General features: G+C 36.5%; 1 protein-coding gene across 1 annotated transcript in view; it reads left to right on the top strand.

Annotated features, from left to right (window-relative positions):
• HYCC2 (hyccin PI4KA lipid kinase complex subunit 2) overlaps positions 1-19,146 on the top strand; it is a 96,485-nt gene that overhangs the window by 17,985 nt on the left and 59,354 nt on the right. Inside the window, 1 exon segment of the mRNA XM_020970952.2 lies at positions 16,558-16,660. The gene's annotated coding sequence lies outside the window, so the exon portion shown is untranslated.

Below are 19,146 nucleotides of genomic sequence, written 5' to 3' on the forward strand. Positions count from 1 at the left end.
AAGTATCATGTTCTGTTTTCTCAGTCCTATATTGATCATTGGACCATTGACAAACTGGAACAAGACCAGAGGAAGGTGACCAGAATGGTGGGGCAATTAAAAATCATTGGGTCAAAGAACTGGAGATGTCTAACCTAGAGAAAAGAGAACTTAAGGGGTATAGAAAAGTTGTCTTCAAGTATCTGCAGGACTATCAGCTGGAAAAAAAGTGAAAGCTACAGCAATCTAAATGAAAAGGTCATGGAAAGTGAAGCAAAATCTCAGTATTGAAGGACCTCTAGTAATGAAACATCCCTTTTCCTTCATAGGTTATATGATTATAAGGACAGAATATTTTTTTAAACTATAGTGAAGATTGAGGACTTCACTATATAGAATATGTTTTTCTTTTTCTTAATTGTTTTTCTTTGTTGAGGGTTTATTGTGTAGGGAAGAGTTGAAACGGCTTTGATACTAAGACAAAAGGCATCAATAAAGTGCATTTTTAAGGGATTAGCTTTGTTTTGTTTGGCACTGGAAGGCATTAAAAACAGTGAGTAGAAGTTGCCGTGGCAGATTTTGATTTGAAATAAAGACAAACTTCCTAATAAATGTAGTTATTCAACTGTGGACTGAGCTAATTTGTAAGTAACCATCAGTGGAAATCTTCAAGCTGAGACTAGAGGATTACCTCTTGCAGCTTGGTAAAGATTATTTTTCAGATATGTATTGGCCTGGGTGAATAGTGCAACATGGTAGAAATAGTATCGATTTAGAGTTAGAGGACCTCCTACTTGCTCTTTATGTATGTAATCTTAGGAAAAGCCCTTATTTTTTCTGATGCAGTTTCTTGTAAAAGGAGAAGATTGTATTAAACTATCTAAGGTTCCTTCCAGCTCTAAATCCTATGAGCTCAGAGATCTTATCCAAAACATACATTCTCTAATCTGGAGCTTTAGGGCTTTGTGGCAGCATGTTGTCAAAAGCCCCTGTAGGCAGCTTTGTATTTCAATATTTTGGTTCTGTCTCTGCAGAATAAACTTCATTTGAGAGGAATTAATTTGTATTTATTGCACAGTAAATTATTTTTTTAAGGATTTCCTCTTGACTAAAGCTTTGACTTTTTCCTTGCTACATGGCAAAAACAGAAAATGAACGTAATTTCAAAGAAGGCTTCATAGAAATTTGATCGTCCTTTCCACTCTGAAGGATATTCCAAAGCCACTTTTCTAAAATGTTCTAACTTTCTTCTCTCTCTCCCCGTATCTGTGTATACTGTTCTTACTAACCACTCCAAAGCCCTGTAGGTTTTATAGCCTGGTTTCTGATACAAACTGCTCTGAAAAGGTTCATTCCCAGCAGTTACTGAGAATTCAGTGGTGGGGTAAGGAAAGCAGTTGCAGAGGAACAGTCCGTTGTAGTTGCCAGGAGTACAGTAGCACCAAGAAACCCCCTGAAGAAGATAAAGAGTGGGAGGTTGGGGAGATGGTATAGCCTTCCCTGTTTGGATACAGGGTCCCGGGAGGACCTCAGCGTGCTAGGACTCAGACTAAGGAAGAAGGAAGTATACTTCCCTCCCCACTCCTCCACCCTAGCCCCTACCATGCTGGGGCCTAGAGGCTAAAGATAGTTACAGCTCTGTGTCCATACACTTAACATAGATTTAAACAAAGCAAATTGTAGTTTTAAAAAAGATATGAAATTATTTCCTCACAGGCTGCTTACTGTGGTGATTGTCTTTTCCTTCTTGGCTGAGGATCTTCCATGGATGGCACTAGCTGAAATCCCCAGAGCACAGTACTTCTCATAGTAGTCAGGAAAAGGTGGACAGTAAGCCAGTCTTGGAGGGCAATCAGCAGTGAGGCAGGTTTTATATGTTGTGAATGAAACTGAAGACCAGCTGCTCGCATTGGACTATCCCATAATATTTTGCAAATGAGCTTGTACTCTAAACCAGTGTTCTTTGACTGCTACATCATTCTGGTTATCAAAATTAGGTGTTTTCTCAGTAAGACAGTATCTGAGTTCTCTTGTATTCATGGTAAGTGTTTTGCATTGATTGAAGTACATGATGTGATAGAAATGGCATATAGGATTGTAAATAAAGCAAACGTAAGTTCAGAATATGCATCTAATACTTTAAAATACATTGTGACTGTGTTCAGTGCATTTAAACTCTAAGTCTTAGTTTCTTTATCATAAGATGCAGATGGCAATATTTGTAATACCTACCTCATGAAGTTATGAAAATCAAACTAAATCATATACATAAACCACTTTGCAGATCTTAAAATGCTGAATAAATCTCTTTGCCTGGCAGACATATGGCAGCCAAGATCAGTGCCAGTTTAGAATATAAACTCATTTGCAAATTCTTAGCAAATTGTTGGAATGTTAAGAATAAATAGTATCACCTCCTAAAACAGGGAGAAGTGGTAGAAGGAAAATGAGTTTACAAAAGGCTTGACTGGAGACCTAAGTAAAAAATGGAAAAAATCTGTTTTGATTTTGATAACAAATTAATTTCTACATCAGTGACAGTGGAACCACTGTCCTAATATGCTACATCCCTAATATGCTACAAGAGAAAGTAGAAGTGTGGCACTAAAAAACACCAGTCCAAGTATCCACAGAAGATGTTTATGCTGAAGGCAACATGATTTTGAGATCATTGATCAGTTCTCAAAATATCTGAAACAAGTGAAACTACAGAATGGTTGGAAAGTTCCTGGATGATACAGGGGGAATGGAATAAGCATTTATTAAGTACCTTCTGTGTGCCAGGCATTGTGCTTTTCACTTTACAGATATCTCATTTAATCCTCACAACCCTGGGAAGTAGATATTGTTATTATCCCAATTATCCCAATTTCACAGTTGAGGAAACTGAGGCAGATAGGTTAAATTATTTGCACTGCTAGTAAGTGTCTGATGCTAGATTTGAACTCACATCTTCCAACTCAAGGCCTAGTACCCTTTTCACTGTGTACCTAGCTGCCGAAAGGTGGTTCAGATGATATCAGCATTTACCATATCATTTTCATTTCTTGTCACCAGAAAGTCTGAAGAATAATTTACAAATATATTGAGAGTGTCCTTGATGAAAATGTGAGATAGGAACAGGCATGTTTTTGGCAGAAGATTTTGGAAATCCTATAGTTATCTTGTGTAACTCTCTTAGGGATTTTCTTTTTAACTATGCTTTAGACCTTTTGAGTTGGAAGGATTTCCAGAAGCACAAGTGTCAAGTGGAAAATCTTTTTGCACAGTTTCATTAGTGACTTGGATGATGCTATATATAGCATGGTAATCAGATTGATAGATGACAGGAAGCTGTCCAGGATAATTAATACATCTGATGACAGAGTCTAAAATTACAGAGTAGGGAAGTCATGGCCACACAGAAGTTCATGTGAAAAAGAACTGGAATTTTAGTAGATTTCAAGCTCCTTAGGGGTTAACAGTATGATATGGCTATATCTAGCCATTAGATATACATATATGTCTATATCTATTATATTTCTATCTATATATTACATATAACTACTTACATATATCTACATATCTATTATGCACACATATACACTCTATATGTATATGTATATCTAGATACAGATATAGATCTAATACTACCCTAGAGACATACCCTTCAGGAAACTCCTCCAACTCAAGAAGCCTTAAACATAGTAAAAACAAAAAAAAAAACCACACAGAACAAAACCCCACCAATCCCTAAGAGAGTTGCATGAGATCTACTGTGGGATTTCTAAAATCCTCTGCAAAAACACTCCTGTTCCTATCTCATATTTTCTTCATGGATACTCTCAACATATTTGTAATATTCTCATGGAGACTTTCTAGTGACAAGAAAGGCAAATGGTATGGTAAATGCTAACATCATCTCATAATGAGAACGTCATAGATATAGCTATATACATAACTATAATTCTCTATATAATATAAATAATAATAGAATCTATGCTAGTCATGCTTCACATTTCACATTAGTCATCTTTTATCTGCCGTTCCTGGACTGCCAGACCTCTAGAGACCTTCCCTGTCCTGTAAAACTTAACTCACTCAGTTCTTGAACTTCTACCCTGGGGCTTGCACTTTTTCTTCTTGGCAGTGAATGGGTAGGAACAAAAATTAAATAATTAGGTGACCTTTATCTAGCTTTTCTTAGACATTCTTCACATTTCACCCTGGACCCCCTTGTTGCCATCAAACCTACTACCACATGCAGCCAGAATTGGTAATTCTAACTTAGACTGCATTAAGAGAAGAATAATATCCAGAACAGGGAGAGAATGGTCATCCTCAGCCCTGGTTAATTTGATTTTGTTCAATTCTCATTATCATATTTTTAAAATGACTAGGAAGATGAAGGGGAATGGAGACCATACCATTTAAGATTAGTTGAAGATTTTTAGATTTACTTTGCCTGCTGTAGAGGGTAGAACTAGGCACAATGAGTAGAAATTGCTGATATGTTTAGAGGTGAAAGAGGTAACTAGGAAAATATCTTTATGGCAAATTTCTCAGCTAAAGGAATCATATTCAAGATTTAAGAGGAACATTTCCCAATAAGTAGATGGCTATGAACAGGCAGTTTTCTTTTCTTTTATTTTTTTGAAGAAAGTAAATAATATTTTATTTTTTCCACTTATATATAAAGACAGTTTTCAACATTCATTTTTGTAAGATTTTGAGGTGCAAATGTTTCTTCCTTCCTCCTACCGCCCTCCCCAAGACAGCAAGCAATCTGATATAGGTTATACACATGCAATCATGTTAAATATATTTCCACATTAGTCATGTTGTGAAAGAAGAAACAGAACAAAAGGAAAAACCATGAAAAACAAAAAACAAAATAAAGTGAAAATAGTATGCTTTGATCTGCATTCAGACTCCATAGTTCTTTCTCTGCATGTGGATAGCATTTTGCATCATGAGACCTTTGGAGATGTCTTAGATCCTTGCATTGCTGAGAAGGGCTGTCTGTCAATGTTAGTCATCACACAACGTGGCTGTTACTGTGTACAACGTTCTGGTTTTGCTCACTTCATTCTGCATCAGACCATACAAGTCTTTCCAGGTTTTTCTGAAGTCAGCCTGCTCATCATTTTTCTCTTCTCTTCTCTTCTCCTCTCCTCTCCTCTCCTCTCTTTCTGCTCATCATTTCTTTTTTTTTAAATTTATATTAATTGACAAGGAAGTATTTTCTCTCCCTCCCACCTCATCCCCTTCCCCTCTCCCCACTGGAAAAAGAAAATGCTTTGAACAAATCTGAACATTCAAACAAAATACTCCCATATTGACCACAAATGAAGAATTCTAATTCTGATAGTTTAGTCTGTGTATCTTTCAAGAGTCAAGTCTTCATCTCTGGCTCTCCATAGTCAAGGCTGGTCATTTCATTGATGAGCATTCTGGAGTCTTACCAGATTGTTATTCAGGTATAAATTGGCCTCTTGGTTCTGCTCACCTCACTCTGCATCGGTTCATCTGAGTCTTCCCAGTTCTCTAAAGACCTCCGAAGGTTTCTCTGAAACCCTTCCCTCCTTCATTTCTTTTTTTCTTTTTTTAATATAAATTTATTTATTTTTAGTTTTCAGCATTCACTTCCACAAGTTTTTGAGTTCCAACTTTTCACCCCATATTCCCCCTCCCCCAACCCCAAGATGGCATGCATTCTGAATATCCCTTCCCTAGTCTTCCTCTCTTCTCTCTCTCCCTTCTCTTATCCCCTTCCCCTTCTATTTTTCTGTAGGGTAGGATAGACTTCTGTACCCCATTTCCTGTATTTCATATTTCCCAGTAGCATGTGAAAACATTTTTTTAAACACGTTTTTAAAACTTTAGGTTTCAAATTTTCTCTCTTCCTCCCTCCCCACCCACCCTCATTGAAAAGGCAAGCAACTCAATATAGGTTGTACATGTGCAGTTATGCAAAACACGTCCATAGTAGACATGTTGTGAAAAACTAACTCTATTTCCCTTAATCCTATCCTGCCCTCCCATTTATTCTATTCTTTCTTTTGACCCTGTCCCTCCTCAGAAGTATTTACTTCTGATTACCCCCTTTCCCAATCTGCCCTCCTCTCTATCATCCCCCTGCTCTCTTGTCCCCTTCTCCCCCTGTTTTCCTGTAGGGTAAGACAGATTTCCATACCAACTGAATGTGTATGTTATTCCCTCCTTAAGCCAAATCCTATAAGATTCACTCATTCCCTCTCACCTTCCCCTGTTTCCCCTCCACTGTAAGAGACTTTTCTGTTTTTTTTTTGTGAGATAATTTACCCCATTCTACCTCTCCCTTTCTTCTTCTCTGAGTATAATCCTCTCTCATCCCTTAATTTTATTCTCCAGATATGACCCCTTAATCTTCAACTCACCCTGTGCCCTCTATCTATCTATCTACATATACATACATATAATTTTTTTCCTCCAACTACCCTAATACTGACAAAGGTCTCATGAGTTATAAATATCATCTTTCCATGCAGGAATGTAAACAGTTCAATCTTAATAAGTCTCTTATGATTTCTCTTTCCTGTTTACCTCTTCATGTTCCACTTGAGTCCTGTATTTGAAAGTCAAATTTTCTATTCAGCTCTGGTCTTTTCATCAAGAATGCTTGAAAGTCCTCTATTTCACTGAATGACCATTTTTCCCCTGAAGGATTATACTCAGTTTTGCTGGGTAGGTGATTCTTGGTTGTAATCCTATCTCCTTTGCCCTCTGGAATATTATATTCCATGCCCTGCGGTCCTTTAATGTAGAAGCTGCTAAATCTTGTGTTATCCTGATTGTGTTTCCACAGTACTTGAATTGTTTCCTTCTGGCAGCTTGTAATATTTTCTCCTTGACCTGGGAACTCTGGAATTTGGCTATAATATTCCTAGGAGTTTTCCTTTGGGGATCTCTTTCAGGAGGAGATCTGTGGATTCTTTCAATTTCTATTTTGCCCTCTGGTTCTAATATATCAGGGCAGTTTTCCTTGATAATTTCTTGAAAGATGATGTCTAGGCTCTTTTTTTGATCATGGCTTTCAGATAGTCCAATAATTTTTAAATTCTCTCTCCTGGATCTATTTTCCAGGTCAGTTGTTTTTCCAATGAGATATTTCACATTGTTTTCTAATTTTTCATTCTTTTGGATTTGTTCTACTGTGTCGTGATTTCTCATAAAGTCACTATCTTCCAATTGCTCTATTCTAATTTTTAAGGAAGTATTTTCTTCAGTAATCTTTTGGACTTCCTTTTCCATTTGGCCAATTTTGCTTTTTAGGGCATTCTCCTCATTGGCTTTTTGGACCTCTTTTGCCATTTGGGTTAGGCTTTTTAAGGTGTTATTTTCTTCAGTATTTTTTGGGTCTCCTTTAGCAAGCTGTTGACTTGTTTTTCATGATTTCTTGCATCACTCTCAGTTTTTCCTCTACTTCCCTTACTTGCTTCTCAAAATCCCTTTTGAGCTCTTCCAAGGCCTGGGACTGATTCATATTTTTCTTGGAGGCTTTGGATGTAGGAGCTTTGACTTTGTTGTCTTCTTCTGGTTGTATATTTTGATCTTCTTTTTCACCAAAGTAAGATAATATAGTCTGACTCTTTTTGCACTGCTTGCTCATGATCCCAGCCAATTACTTGAGTTTTAAACTCTTTGTTAAGGTAAGAGTCTGCTTCCAATGTGGAGAATGTACTGTCCCAAGCTTTGGGGGTTTGTACGGCTGTTTTCAGAGATACTTGTAGGCACCTGAAATTTTCAGTTCTTCCAGGGTGGTATGGTAAGGGGTGAGGTGTTACTTCCTTTCCTGGCCTGTAACTGTGAGGAGGGGTTCCCATCCACAGCCACTACAAGCTCCACCACACCAGCGCTCCTCCTCACCCCAGCACCGCCGCCCAGAACTGTGGCCCAGATCCAAATGTGGGCAAAGCAAGAAATTCCTGCCTCAGCACTGGCAAAGAGATCCCTGCAATCCCTCTCTGATCAGCCACTGGATTCCCCCTCAGTCTGTGGGCTGGAAGCTCGGGAAGCAGCGGGCTGGACCCCCCCCCCCCCCCCGCCACGCTCTAGGGGAATGGAGCTGAGACCCCACCTTCCTTTCTCAGCACCGACAGAAACAGACTTTTTCCACTGACCTTCTAAATTGTCTTTGGCATTGGTGGATTGAGGAGTCTGGAAACCTCCACAGCTGCCAGTGATTCAGTCCTCTGAGGCCTGCTCCAGGTTTGCTGTGGCCTGCGCACCCACACTGCGCTGCCAGCCTGGCGCGATACACCTTTCTGATCAATCATCCAGGTTGTCTTGGGCAGGAAATTTGTTTCACTCTGTCTTTTTGTGGGTTCTGCTCCTTCAGAGTTTGTTTAGAGCCATTTTTTATGAGTATTTGGAGGGGTTTGGGGGAGAGCTCAAGCAAGTCAGTGTTTTCACTCTGCCATCTTGGCCCCACCCTCCAAACAGACAGATTTCAAAGGAAGAAATCCAAGCTATCAATAACCATATGAAAAAATGTACCAAATTACTATAATTAGAGAAATGTAAATTAAGAGAACTTCAAGTTTCAACCTTACACCTGTCAGAAAATATTAGAAGAGCTGCTGGGGGAGCTGTCCATTGGTATAGCTCTTTTGAAAGATTTTAGAGCTCTGACTTGGGAGAAAAGCTCTAGTAAGTTCAGTTTGGACATGAGGAATTTAAGATATCTAGTAGACATCCAGTTCAAAATACCCAGTAGGGAGATATGAGTTTGTATATTAGTATAAATGTTAATACTGGATAAGTAGGTCTGAGAATCCTCAGCATAGAAATGAAAATCGAATACATCAAGCTGATGAGATCATGAGGTGAAATAGTATATAAAGAAAAGAGGGCCCAGAACAGAGCCTTGGGGGATACCATCATTAGGGAGTGTGACCTGCATGAAGATCTAGCAGAAAAGACTGAGTAGGGGTGGTCAGACTGGTAGGAGAAGAACCCAGATGAAAACCTACAGAAAAAAATATCAAGGGAGGGGATTGATGGTATTAGAGATTGCAGAGAGTTTGTGTTGGAATTGTATCTATTTCTACTCTTCTTTACTCTCCCCCTCACCCCTGCCCTAATTGTGTAGTAAGTTTATAAAGAGCTAGCATGGGGAGGTGGGAGGGGAGGAGCTAGGTGGTGCGGTGGATAGAGCATCGTCCTGGAAGTCAGGAGGACCCCTGAGTTCAGATCCAGCCTCAGACCAAACACTTGACACGTACTGCTGTGTGACCCTGGGCAAGTCACTTAACCCCAGTTGCCTTAAAAAAAAAAAGCTGCCATAAGGTAGCAGTAGTAAGAATTAAGATGGCAAAGGAAAGCATAGAAAAGTCACTTATGTACTGTTCCATAAATTAAGGGAGCATAGCAATTATTTGCAAACTGTCTCATAAATTAGGGGCATATAGGAGCCATGGGCAACTGCCTCATAAATTAACTAAGGCCATACATGTCATGAGATTATGTGCTAAATTAGGGGAAGCCAGCTAGGCCCTAATTTACTGACGCCTAGGTGCTACGCATTGCCCTTTGTAAACTTTAGATAAACTCCTGACCCCAGGAGCTAAGACCAGCAAAACACAACCAGCAAAATGTTATGTTACCTAACTGTAAGTGTTGCTGATAACTTTGAGGTCATATTGATATGTTAATGAACTCAGCCAAAAGTGGCATGGATAAAACCAATAAAAATGGGACCCCAAATTCCTGCCTTTTCCCCTCAAGCACTACTCTGCCTGCTGTTAAGTCCAACTTCAGTTTGTGGTTATATAAGTAACTCTGTGTGCCTTCTCTCTCTCCTCTTTTATTCTCTATTGCTGTATACCTCGCTCCATTCCCTGCCTTCATGGCCTCCTGCATCTGTACTCCTCTTGCCGTTTGAGTAGATAATTCACTTGGTATAGTATTACAAATGTAAATTAACTTTAGGAGTATTGACATTTTTATCAAATATGCATGGCCCAGACCAGAGCACTGAATATTTCTCCATTTAACTTGCTCTTTGTTGCTTTAAGGAGCACTTTGTAATTGGATCTATATAAGTCTTTCATGCAGTATGTATTTTGTAGTTTTTTGGAATGGAATTTCCTTTCCTACTATTGCTTCTTAGATGTTATTATTATATAGAAATGCGGTTTCTTTTTGAGGGTTTATTTTGTAGTCTGCAACTTTGTTGAAGCTATTGTCTTGATTAATATCTTTGCTGATTTCCTAGAATTTTCTAAGTAAACCATATCACCCAGCAAATAGGAATAAGTTTATTTCCTCTTTACCTATCATTATTTATGCCGTTGCTTTCTCTTATTGCTGTTTCTAGCATTTCTAAAACTTTCAAATAATGGCAGAGAGAGTGGGTATCTTTGGTTTATTCCCTGATGGGAAAAAGCCTTAAATCCTCATTGCATATGATGCTTGCTTTTGGTTTTAGATAGATGTTCTTTATATTTTTAAAAATAGTCCCTCTGTGCCTATACCTTGAAGTGTCTTTAGCATAAACGAGTGTTGTACTTTATCAAAGACTTTTTTGACAGATGTGGTTTTGGATGTTTTCATCTTTAATATAACTACTTATTGTTTTCCTAATTTTGGACCAGTTGCATCCCTGGTTTAAATCCAACTTGATCATAATGAATAATTTCTTGGATAAATTGCTGTAGATGGTTTGACAGGATTTTTGAAAATCAGTATTCCTGATGATGTTGAGCTTATAGTTCTGTGTTTCATCTTTCCCTGGTTTAGATATTAGGACTGTATTTATAATAGAATTCTAGTAGGATACAATTTTAAAGACTAATTTGTGAGCTCTCAGTACTAATTGTCCTTTAAAAGTTTGATAGAATTCTCTCTGGTGAAGCCATCAGGACCAGAAATTCCCCTCCCCTAATTAGGTAGGGTTTTTTTTTTTGTTGTTTTGTTTTACAGTTAGATTTATTTCTTTTTCTGAGATTGAGTTGTCTTAAGAGCTTTGGTCTTCTATTAATTTGGGTGTTTTATGTTTTTGAAATATCCTAGTTTGTGTTCTCAGTTTCCTTAGCATATAACTGCATAATAGATTCTGATTGTTCTTTTTAGTTCTTCTGGTTTTGTTTTGATTTCACCTTGTTCATTTGCTGTTTTGCTCATTTGATTATTTGCCCTGTTTTTAGGCAGATTGTCTAAAAGTTTATCGATTTTATTAGTCTTTTTAAAAACACAGATTTTATCTATTTCTCCTCAGAATTTTAGTATCTCCCCTTTTGTGCTTATCTTAGGCTTGCTTTATTTGTTGCCTCTAATTTTCTTAAATGCATATTCAGTCCATTAATCCTCTCTTTTTCTGTTTTATTTGTAGGGATATGATTTTTCTTCTGAGGACTGCTTTAGTTGCAACCCAGAAATTTTGCCGTGTTTCATTATTATTTTCTTTCAGATAATTGTTTCTATGATTTATTCTTTAGCCTATTCATTGTTAAGATTTCGTTGTTAATTAATAATTTGGATTTGTGTCTTTTGTTTGTAATCTTGTACCAGTTACTATTTTTATTGCATTGTAGCCTGTAAAGGATAAATTTACTATTTCTGCTTTTTAACATTTGTTTTCAATATCCCTGTGCCCTAATACAGGGTCATTTTTTGTAAAAGTTCATGTGGTGCTGAGAAATATATATGTATTTTTTTGCAGTCCCATTTAGGATATGGCTATTATTCTTTTTCATTTTGTTGGATTTTTTAATCCATTCACATTTAAAGTTGTGAGAGTTAGGTTTATATTTTCCTCCATTTCTCTCTTATTACTCATTGTTTGTTTGGTTTTTTTCCCAAATTAGGATTCTCTCCCTCCTAATACTGCAAGCATATTTCTTTAGTTATCTTAATCTTTTGTTTTAATCTTTTTAAAATCAACCCTTTACCCTGTAGTTGTCCTCCTCACTGTCAGCCCCACTAACTCCACCCCCATTTGTTACTCCATTCTCAGATTTTGGAATTTTGTTCATTGGTTCCTTATTTCTTGTTGTTATCTAGTTATTTATTCCTTCCTTTCTTTTTTTCTTCTAAGCTAAGTAGTCAAATAAAATCCAAAGCTTTTGTAAACTGAGCACATTTCTGCTGTTTGGAGTTGAGCTCTCCAGTGCACTGCAAAGAAGTAGGGGTAGGGGTCAAGGTGTGAGATTGATTCTGTTGTAAGCAAGTGGTTTGGCTTGTGCATGCTTGCTGTTAGTGCTGTGGTGGACAGTGGGGGAAGGGGTTGCTAAGTGAGAGCTTGTTATGATTGTTATGGCCTTCTCTACTGTTAATTCATTGTTTTTATCTTGTTTGGGTTCTTCCATGAAGATAGCTGAAATTGATTTATCTGGTGCCTAATGCCTGTTTTGGAGAGGTTGTGAAGATCAGAGAAAATGCTCTGTCCCCTGTCTTTTTGGTCACGTGACCTGGGAGTCTAATTTGGAATTGAGCCTTTTTTTGCTGGTGCCTTGTCTTAGAATATGACTGCTACCTTTGTTTTTTGGGGTTAGTTCAAACAAGAGAGCTTTTGCTTCAGCCCTCTGTTTTAACTCTGAATCTTTGTTTCAGGTATATTTCATGTAAATTACGTTGTTATGCTTTTTAATTTATTTTGCTGTCCTCTTATATTTTATGAGTGTGTTCATTCCATTCATAGTTATGATTGTCATTTGTGTCAATAACAATATCTACTGTTCATATATGCTTTAAGGTTTGCAAAGCTCTTTATAAATGTCTTGTTTTATCCTCACAACCACTCCAGGAGGTAGGTGCTCTTATCCCCATTTTACAGACTAGGAAACTGAGGAAGACAGATTAAGTAATTTACGCAGGTTCACACAGCTAGTAAGTGTCTCACAAGATTTTAGTTCAAGTCTCTTCTATCCACTGTGCCACCTGATTTCTTTGTTTTCCTATATCCGTAAAACTTTTTCTTGTTTTCTTTTTCTTCTGTATAGGGAAAATTGTCATAGGAGGTAAGTTTGTTCAGAACCAATGCTCTGTGCTTGTCGCAGTCATCTTCTGCTCCCCTGTTCTTCTCTTCTTCCAGTCCAGATCCCAGTCACGGGTGTGTGTGTGTGTGTGTGTGTGGTGTGTGTGTGTGTGTGTGTGTGTGTAAAATAGTGAAAAAGCTAGTTTTGATAGAGGTACTGGCAGCTACAGGAACCAAGAAAGGGTTCATGAAGAATGTAGTGATTGATCTGAGTCTTGAGGGAAACCAGGAATTCCAAGAGGTGGAAGTGAGGAATGATTCTAGAGGGCAAAGACATAGTTATGGAAGAAGAATATGGAACCTGACATTGGTGTGTTGCCAATTCAGTGTGCCTCGGCTGAATTTACTTTCGGTTCAGTTCACACTTACAATGATGCACACTTATACAACAAATAATATATTTTATTGCTTATAAGTATAGATGAAAGTTTATATACATATATGACCAAATTGGGAGAGCACCAGCATCTGGATCATGCAGCTGGGGAGTCCTGGTTCAGGCTCTAGAGTCTCGATTGGGAAAATGCCCCAGGTAGTGTGTCTATTCCACGGGTGAGACTCCAAAGTCTGAATGGAAGAGCCCTGCTTTAAATTCTACTTCAAACAAAGAAGGCACTGAGCCAGTTATAAGGCATGATCACGTATGAAACACATCTTCGTTATCCCAGCATGTTTGGTTACTGGGAGAGTGGGCAGTTCATCTTAGGAAGCAAAACCAAGGACAAAATGTGTAGTACATCTGGTATCTAGCCATATGTAGGGACTCAGAATGGGTTTAAGTATTGGTCATGAGGCCTACTTGCTAGTCCTAGACCACTGGATAGGAATGAACTTACATTTATATATTATTCTTATTTCAATTAGGCATCTGATTTGATATGTAGGCCGAGGCAGAGTGAAAAGTTGATAACCTGGGTAATTGGAAAGATGGTGGTGCTTGCCTTTTACTCTAATAAGGAAATTTTGGAACAGAGGTAGATTTGAGGGCAAGACAAGGGAGAAAATGAGTTCTGCTTTGAACATGTTGAGTTTGAGCTGCCTCCAGTTTGAAATGTCCAACAGGCATTTGGTAATGTGCAGGATTGGAGTCTTGCAAGCAGACTAGGACTGACTAGATATACAGATCTGAGATTCATCTTCGTAGAAATAGTAATTGAGTGAGATAATTTAGAGAGAAGAGAAATCATTCAAGGCCAGAACTTTGGAATACACACATACAGTTAGTGGCATATATGATGAATCAGCAAAGAAGACTGAGAAAAAGTGGTTGAGTAAGTAGAAGGAAAACCAGTAGTGTCCCAATCTCTCTATTAGGACAGAGTGATCTAAAGTGTCAAAATAAAGCATCCAGGTCAAGAAGAATGAGGATTCAGAAGAGGCCGTTCAGTTTGAAATTAGGAAAGGTCAAGCCCCACTTTATTCTCTGCCTCATTTCTTACCTAGCCTTAATCACTCAATAGGCATTGCCTCAGTCAAACTGAGACCTGTTGAAGACCTTATTAAAAAGGCCAAGGTCTCCTATTCCATCCAGGGCCATCTGTTATTATCTTGATCTATATTTTGCCACTGGACCCAGATAGCTCTGAAGGAGAAAGTGAGGCTTGTGACGTTTGTCAGCCTTCCTTCACGTAAATCCAATTCACCTGCATGCCATAGCATCACCTCCCTGATGTCATGGTCCTCTTTGAGAACAAATCTTTGGTAACTTTGTAAAGAGCAAATTTCATTTGAATAATGAAGTTGCAGAAAGTAAAGAAAAGTGTGAAAGGAAAATTTGGATGTACTGATTCTAGTCTCTTTATAGACTCCATAGTTAAACATTCAGGAGTCAAAACCCTTTATACTCTGACTCCAGTCTTACTTTATACTGTTCTTCATATACTCTATATTGCAGCTGAACTGAACTGCTCATAGCATCTTAAACTCTCATGCCTCCATGTCTTTGGTCATGATGTATAACCTATTTTTGACTTTGTTTCGGTCTTTGATGGCTTTTGAATACTCACCTTCTCTCTAAAGCCCAAATCACCCTCATCCCTAGAATGCTCTTCCTTTTCTGCTCTGACTACTGTTTATTTTGGTTTCCTTTAAGTTCCAGCTAAAATCCTGTCTTCTACAGAAGCGTTCTCAATTCCAGTGCCTTCCCTCCGTTAATTACTTCCTATTTATTCTATATATAGCTTGCTATGTATATATTTATTTGCATATTATCTCATTAGATTAAGTTCCTTGAGGGCAGGGACTGTCTTTTGCCTTTTTTTTTAATCCCCAGATGCTATCACTGTCTTTGACGTGTAGTAGCTTCTTAATAAGGATTGATTGATTGATTGAAATCCAGTGAACTTGCTCTAGAAAGCTTTCTCCTTTCTTCCTACTCATTAATGACTGACTTAAACTTCCCTGTATTCCCTAAACTCACATTGCATGTTACTTGTTTTCCCCGGTACACTTAACCTTTTATTTAGGTGTCATATCGTTACAGAAGTGCAATAACAAGTACCTCTTGATTTAGCTAAACCTTTTATCTTTCTCAGGATCAGGCACACCACTTGCTAAATGTTAATAATTTGTTTATGTAAATGTTTAAAACATACTGAATAATAAGCATGTATTAAACATAAGAGTAGATAAATACTTGTAAAAAATTTTAACATTGTATTAATATGCTATGTATAGATTACTGGGAAGATCAAAAAACTAAATTGTTAAAGAATCTGCAGTATAATTTCTCAGTCAGAAATCAGATATTACATGACAACTCATGAAATTGGGACACATTTCTAAGACAATGATTACATTAGTTTTTTGATCTATTGAAGTTTACCTAAACTTTAAACACTTTAAACACATACATAAATCGGACTGCTAATTTAAATTTTACATTTGTTTTTGTTCTGCCAATTTGAGTCCTCGTTTTTATTTTATTATATATTACAGCTAGGTTGCATTTAATTCAAATAATGAATCCTGTAAGTGGTTGTATGTCACACTATTCAAAGTTACAATTATGTAAAATATGATAATTTGTTCTAGCCCTATGGAAATATGCAGTGCAATTCAAATAGCATGAGCATTTCACCAGATTCATTATTTGCATAAATCAGGACCTAGCTATGCACTGAAAAGTGATAACTTTCTGTTTTATGACAACTAACTACTGAAATTTTCAGAACTTTGCAGTCCTTTGTTTCAGTCATGCTAATTATGCTGTGTATTCACATTGTTGGTGTTAACACTACGTATAGCATTTTTCTTCAAAAGTAGAATAATAAAATGTGAATTAGAAAGAACCTAAATTCAGAGGTTTCAGGGGTATTTAAGTGATTTGCCCAAAGTTACATAGTACAGCTAACCAGATCTGGAATTAAAACACCCAGGTCTCCTAACTAGTAGTTCAGTTGCTTAGGTGCATTATGTGTTCTTTGTTAAAGATTTGTATCTTTGGTGTTCTTTACCAAAAGTGAAATTAGATTGCTTTCTGTCCTGTCAAAGCTTTTCTTTCATCTCCTTCTTCTTGTTATAACTTTCCTAAGAATGTTTCTTAACTTTTTGTGTCTTTTTTTATTTTCATTTTTTCACAGACTGAGAGACTATTTTAAAGTTCAACAAATGTATTCCACACTTGAAATCTGCTGCTTTCTTCTACCACCACCTCCTTTAAAGGTCTGACTTCTTAAACAAGAGGTAAAGTTATATAGTTAACTTTAAATAAAAATGTACATTTAAAATGTATATTTATATAGATTACCATGCCAATCTAGGACTATTAGGATTTTTGTAATGGCTTTTCAACATTATTAAAATTATATCCTTTTTAGTAGTTGCATTTTGTACAATTTCTTTTTGCCTATGATTTCATTTCAGGACACTATCCTAAATATCGAACAGTTGTTGAATTTTTACTAACCAAAGAACATAGTGATATTTGACTTTTTACTTCTGATGCTATTAGGAGCTATGTCTGGTGCTTTTGCAACTCATAATCACAGCAAAAGATTTGAGCGCTTGTATGTCATGTCTTTTAAGTATAAATTTTATTTTGACTTCTCTTGACAAGCATAGATAATAAAATAATAAACAAGGATATAAAAAAGAAATGAGGAAACTGTGCATATAAGGTAAAACAAACAAAAAACCCAAGAGATCTTAAATGATTGTTTCTGTAACTTTATTTACTAATTCTTAATTTCGTCTTAAAGGGTGTATTATTGCCTTTAAGTAGTAGCTTTAGTAGCCTATCATCCTTGTTTTCTTGACTCTTTAAAAAGAACCTTTTACTGTATGTATACCATTAGTTTGTTGCTATTGTTAACTACATAGTTATAGTTAGTGATTATGATCTTTATTTTCTACCTTCTTCATTCTACATCATTTGATATGAGTTGTCTGATATTCCCTTGAACTATTCATAATCATTGTTTCTTACGATAGAGTAATCCATTACATTATATATCTTGCTTTGCCCAATATTAAATTATTTATTTCTGTTTTTTTCTATTTTAAATAGTGCTGCTGGTAATATTTCATACATGTATTTTTTCCCCCTGTCAATAACTACCTTAGCAGGATAGTACCAGTAATAGACCACTAGATCCAGGGATACACATATATTTGTAACTCTTATTGTAGAATTATGTATTACTTTCCAAAAAGGTTAGGTCAGCTCATAAACTTAATAGCAGTAGAAGTGTGTATGCTAGCACTGAATTTTGTTTGTTTGTGTGTGTGTGTGTATAAATTTATTATTCATTTTAAACGTGAATATGAAATGAGAAAAGAAAAAAAAAGAACATTTCCAGGTGGCGCAGTAGATAGAGCTCTGGCCCTGGAGTCAGGAGGACCTGAGTTCAAATCCTGCCTCAGACACATGATACTTACTAGCTCTGTGACCCTGGGCAAGTCACTTAACCCCAATTGCCTCGTCAAAAAGTAAAAAAAAAAAAAGAGAGAACATGAGAGGATTCAATATAAAACATAAATTTCCATTTCAAGAAAACCTCTGTAACAAATATTACACATTGTTTTCAAAGATACCTAGCTTTTCTTTGCTTTCTTCAAGGTTTTTTTTTTTTTGTTCTCTGCTATAAACTTTTATTTTTCTTTCTCCCTCTGTCCCCCGGCACTGAATTTCGTTATCTGGAATTATCTTTACCAGTTTGATATGGATCAGCTGAAATCTGATTTGTTTTAATTTGCCTCTTCTGATTATTAAAGATTTTGAACATTTTTTTTAATATGAAGATTGATGTTTCATGTTTCAAGTACTGTCTTTCATATACTTTTACCCTTTAGTTGTAGAATGGTTGTTACTTTGATAAATTTGTCCCTTATAATTTTTAGATGTCATTCTTTTATCAGAAGCATTTGATGCAATAATATTCCTCCCATTTTGTATCTTTCTTTCGTTCTTTTTTTTTTTGATACACTACTTTTTATTGGTAGAAACTTTTTCCTTTTCCAGTAATAATATTTATCTGTTTTTAATCTCATTATTTTTCTCTGAGTCACAGCTTATAAAGAAGTTGGGAAAAATAAAATAGGCCATTGCCCTTTTAAAATAAAATTTAATATATTTATGCTATTGTTCCACTTGGCATTTATTGCAGTATAGAGTATGAGGTTTTTGTTTTTCCCTTTTTTCATTTTTTAAAAATTAATTACCTTTATTACTGTTACACCATTTATACAATTACACATAATCTCAGTGCATCCATTGTACTTCTTATTTTTTTGGTTGGTGGTTTTTGTTTTGCTTTGTTTTCCAGTGAGTTGTGTATTGGTGTCTAGACACAGATTGGAAGAGAAACTGGAGTTTCAACAAAAACCAGATTTTTTTTTCATTTCCACTGACTAATAAACAACTACATATACACCCAACCACCGGCATGCATTAACTCATCATGAAAAATCTAGGTAGTCTAAGTAGGAAGAGAATGTTTGTTAGTCCCAAGAATATCTGGAGAGGAAGAATGGAGGATTGGCATTGAGAAAAAATGTGGACAGCTAACTGGGTACTGTCTGAAAGTTGTCATTCATCCGCAGCATTAAAAAAATATCAGAATAAGAAAAGCTGTACATTAAAAAACAACAACAACAGAAAATACTGCTTTAATAAAGATCTGATTGCCTTGGCACAGGCCCTGTGGGTGGAATCAAACACATCACTCCTA

The sequence above is a fragment of the Phascolarctos cinereus genome, unplaced genomic scaffold, assembly GCF_003287225.1.
Source record: "Phascolarctos cinereus isolate Bilbo 61053 unplaced genomic scaffold, phaCin_HiC Scaffold_7;HRSCAF=346, whole genome shotgun sequence".
Classification (NCBI taxonomy): Eukaryota; Metazoa; Chordata; class Mammalia; order Diprotodontia; family Phascolarctidae; genus Phascolarctos; species Phascolarctos cinereus.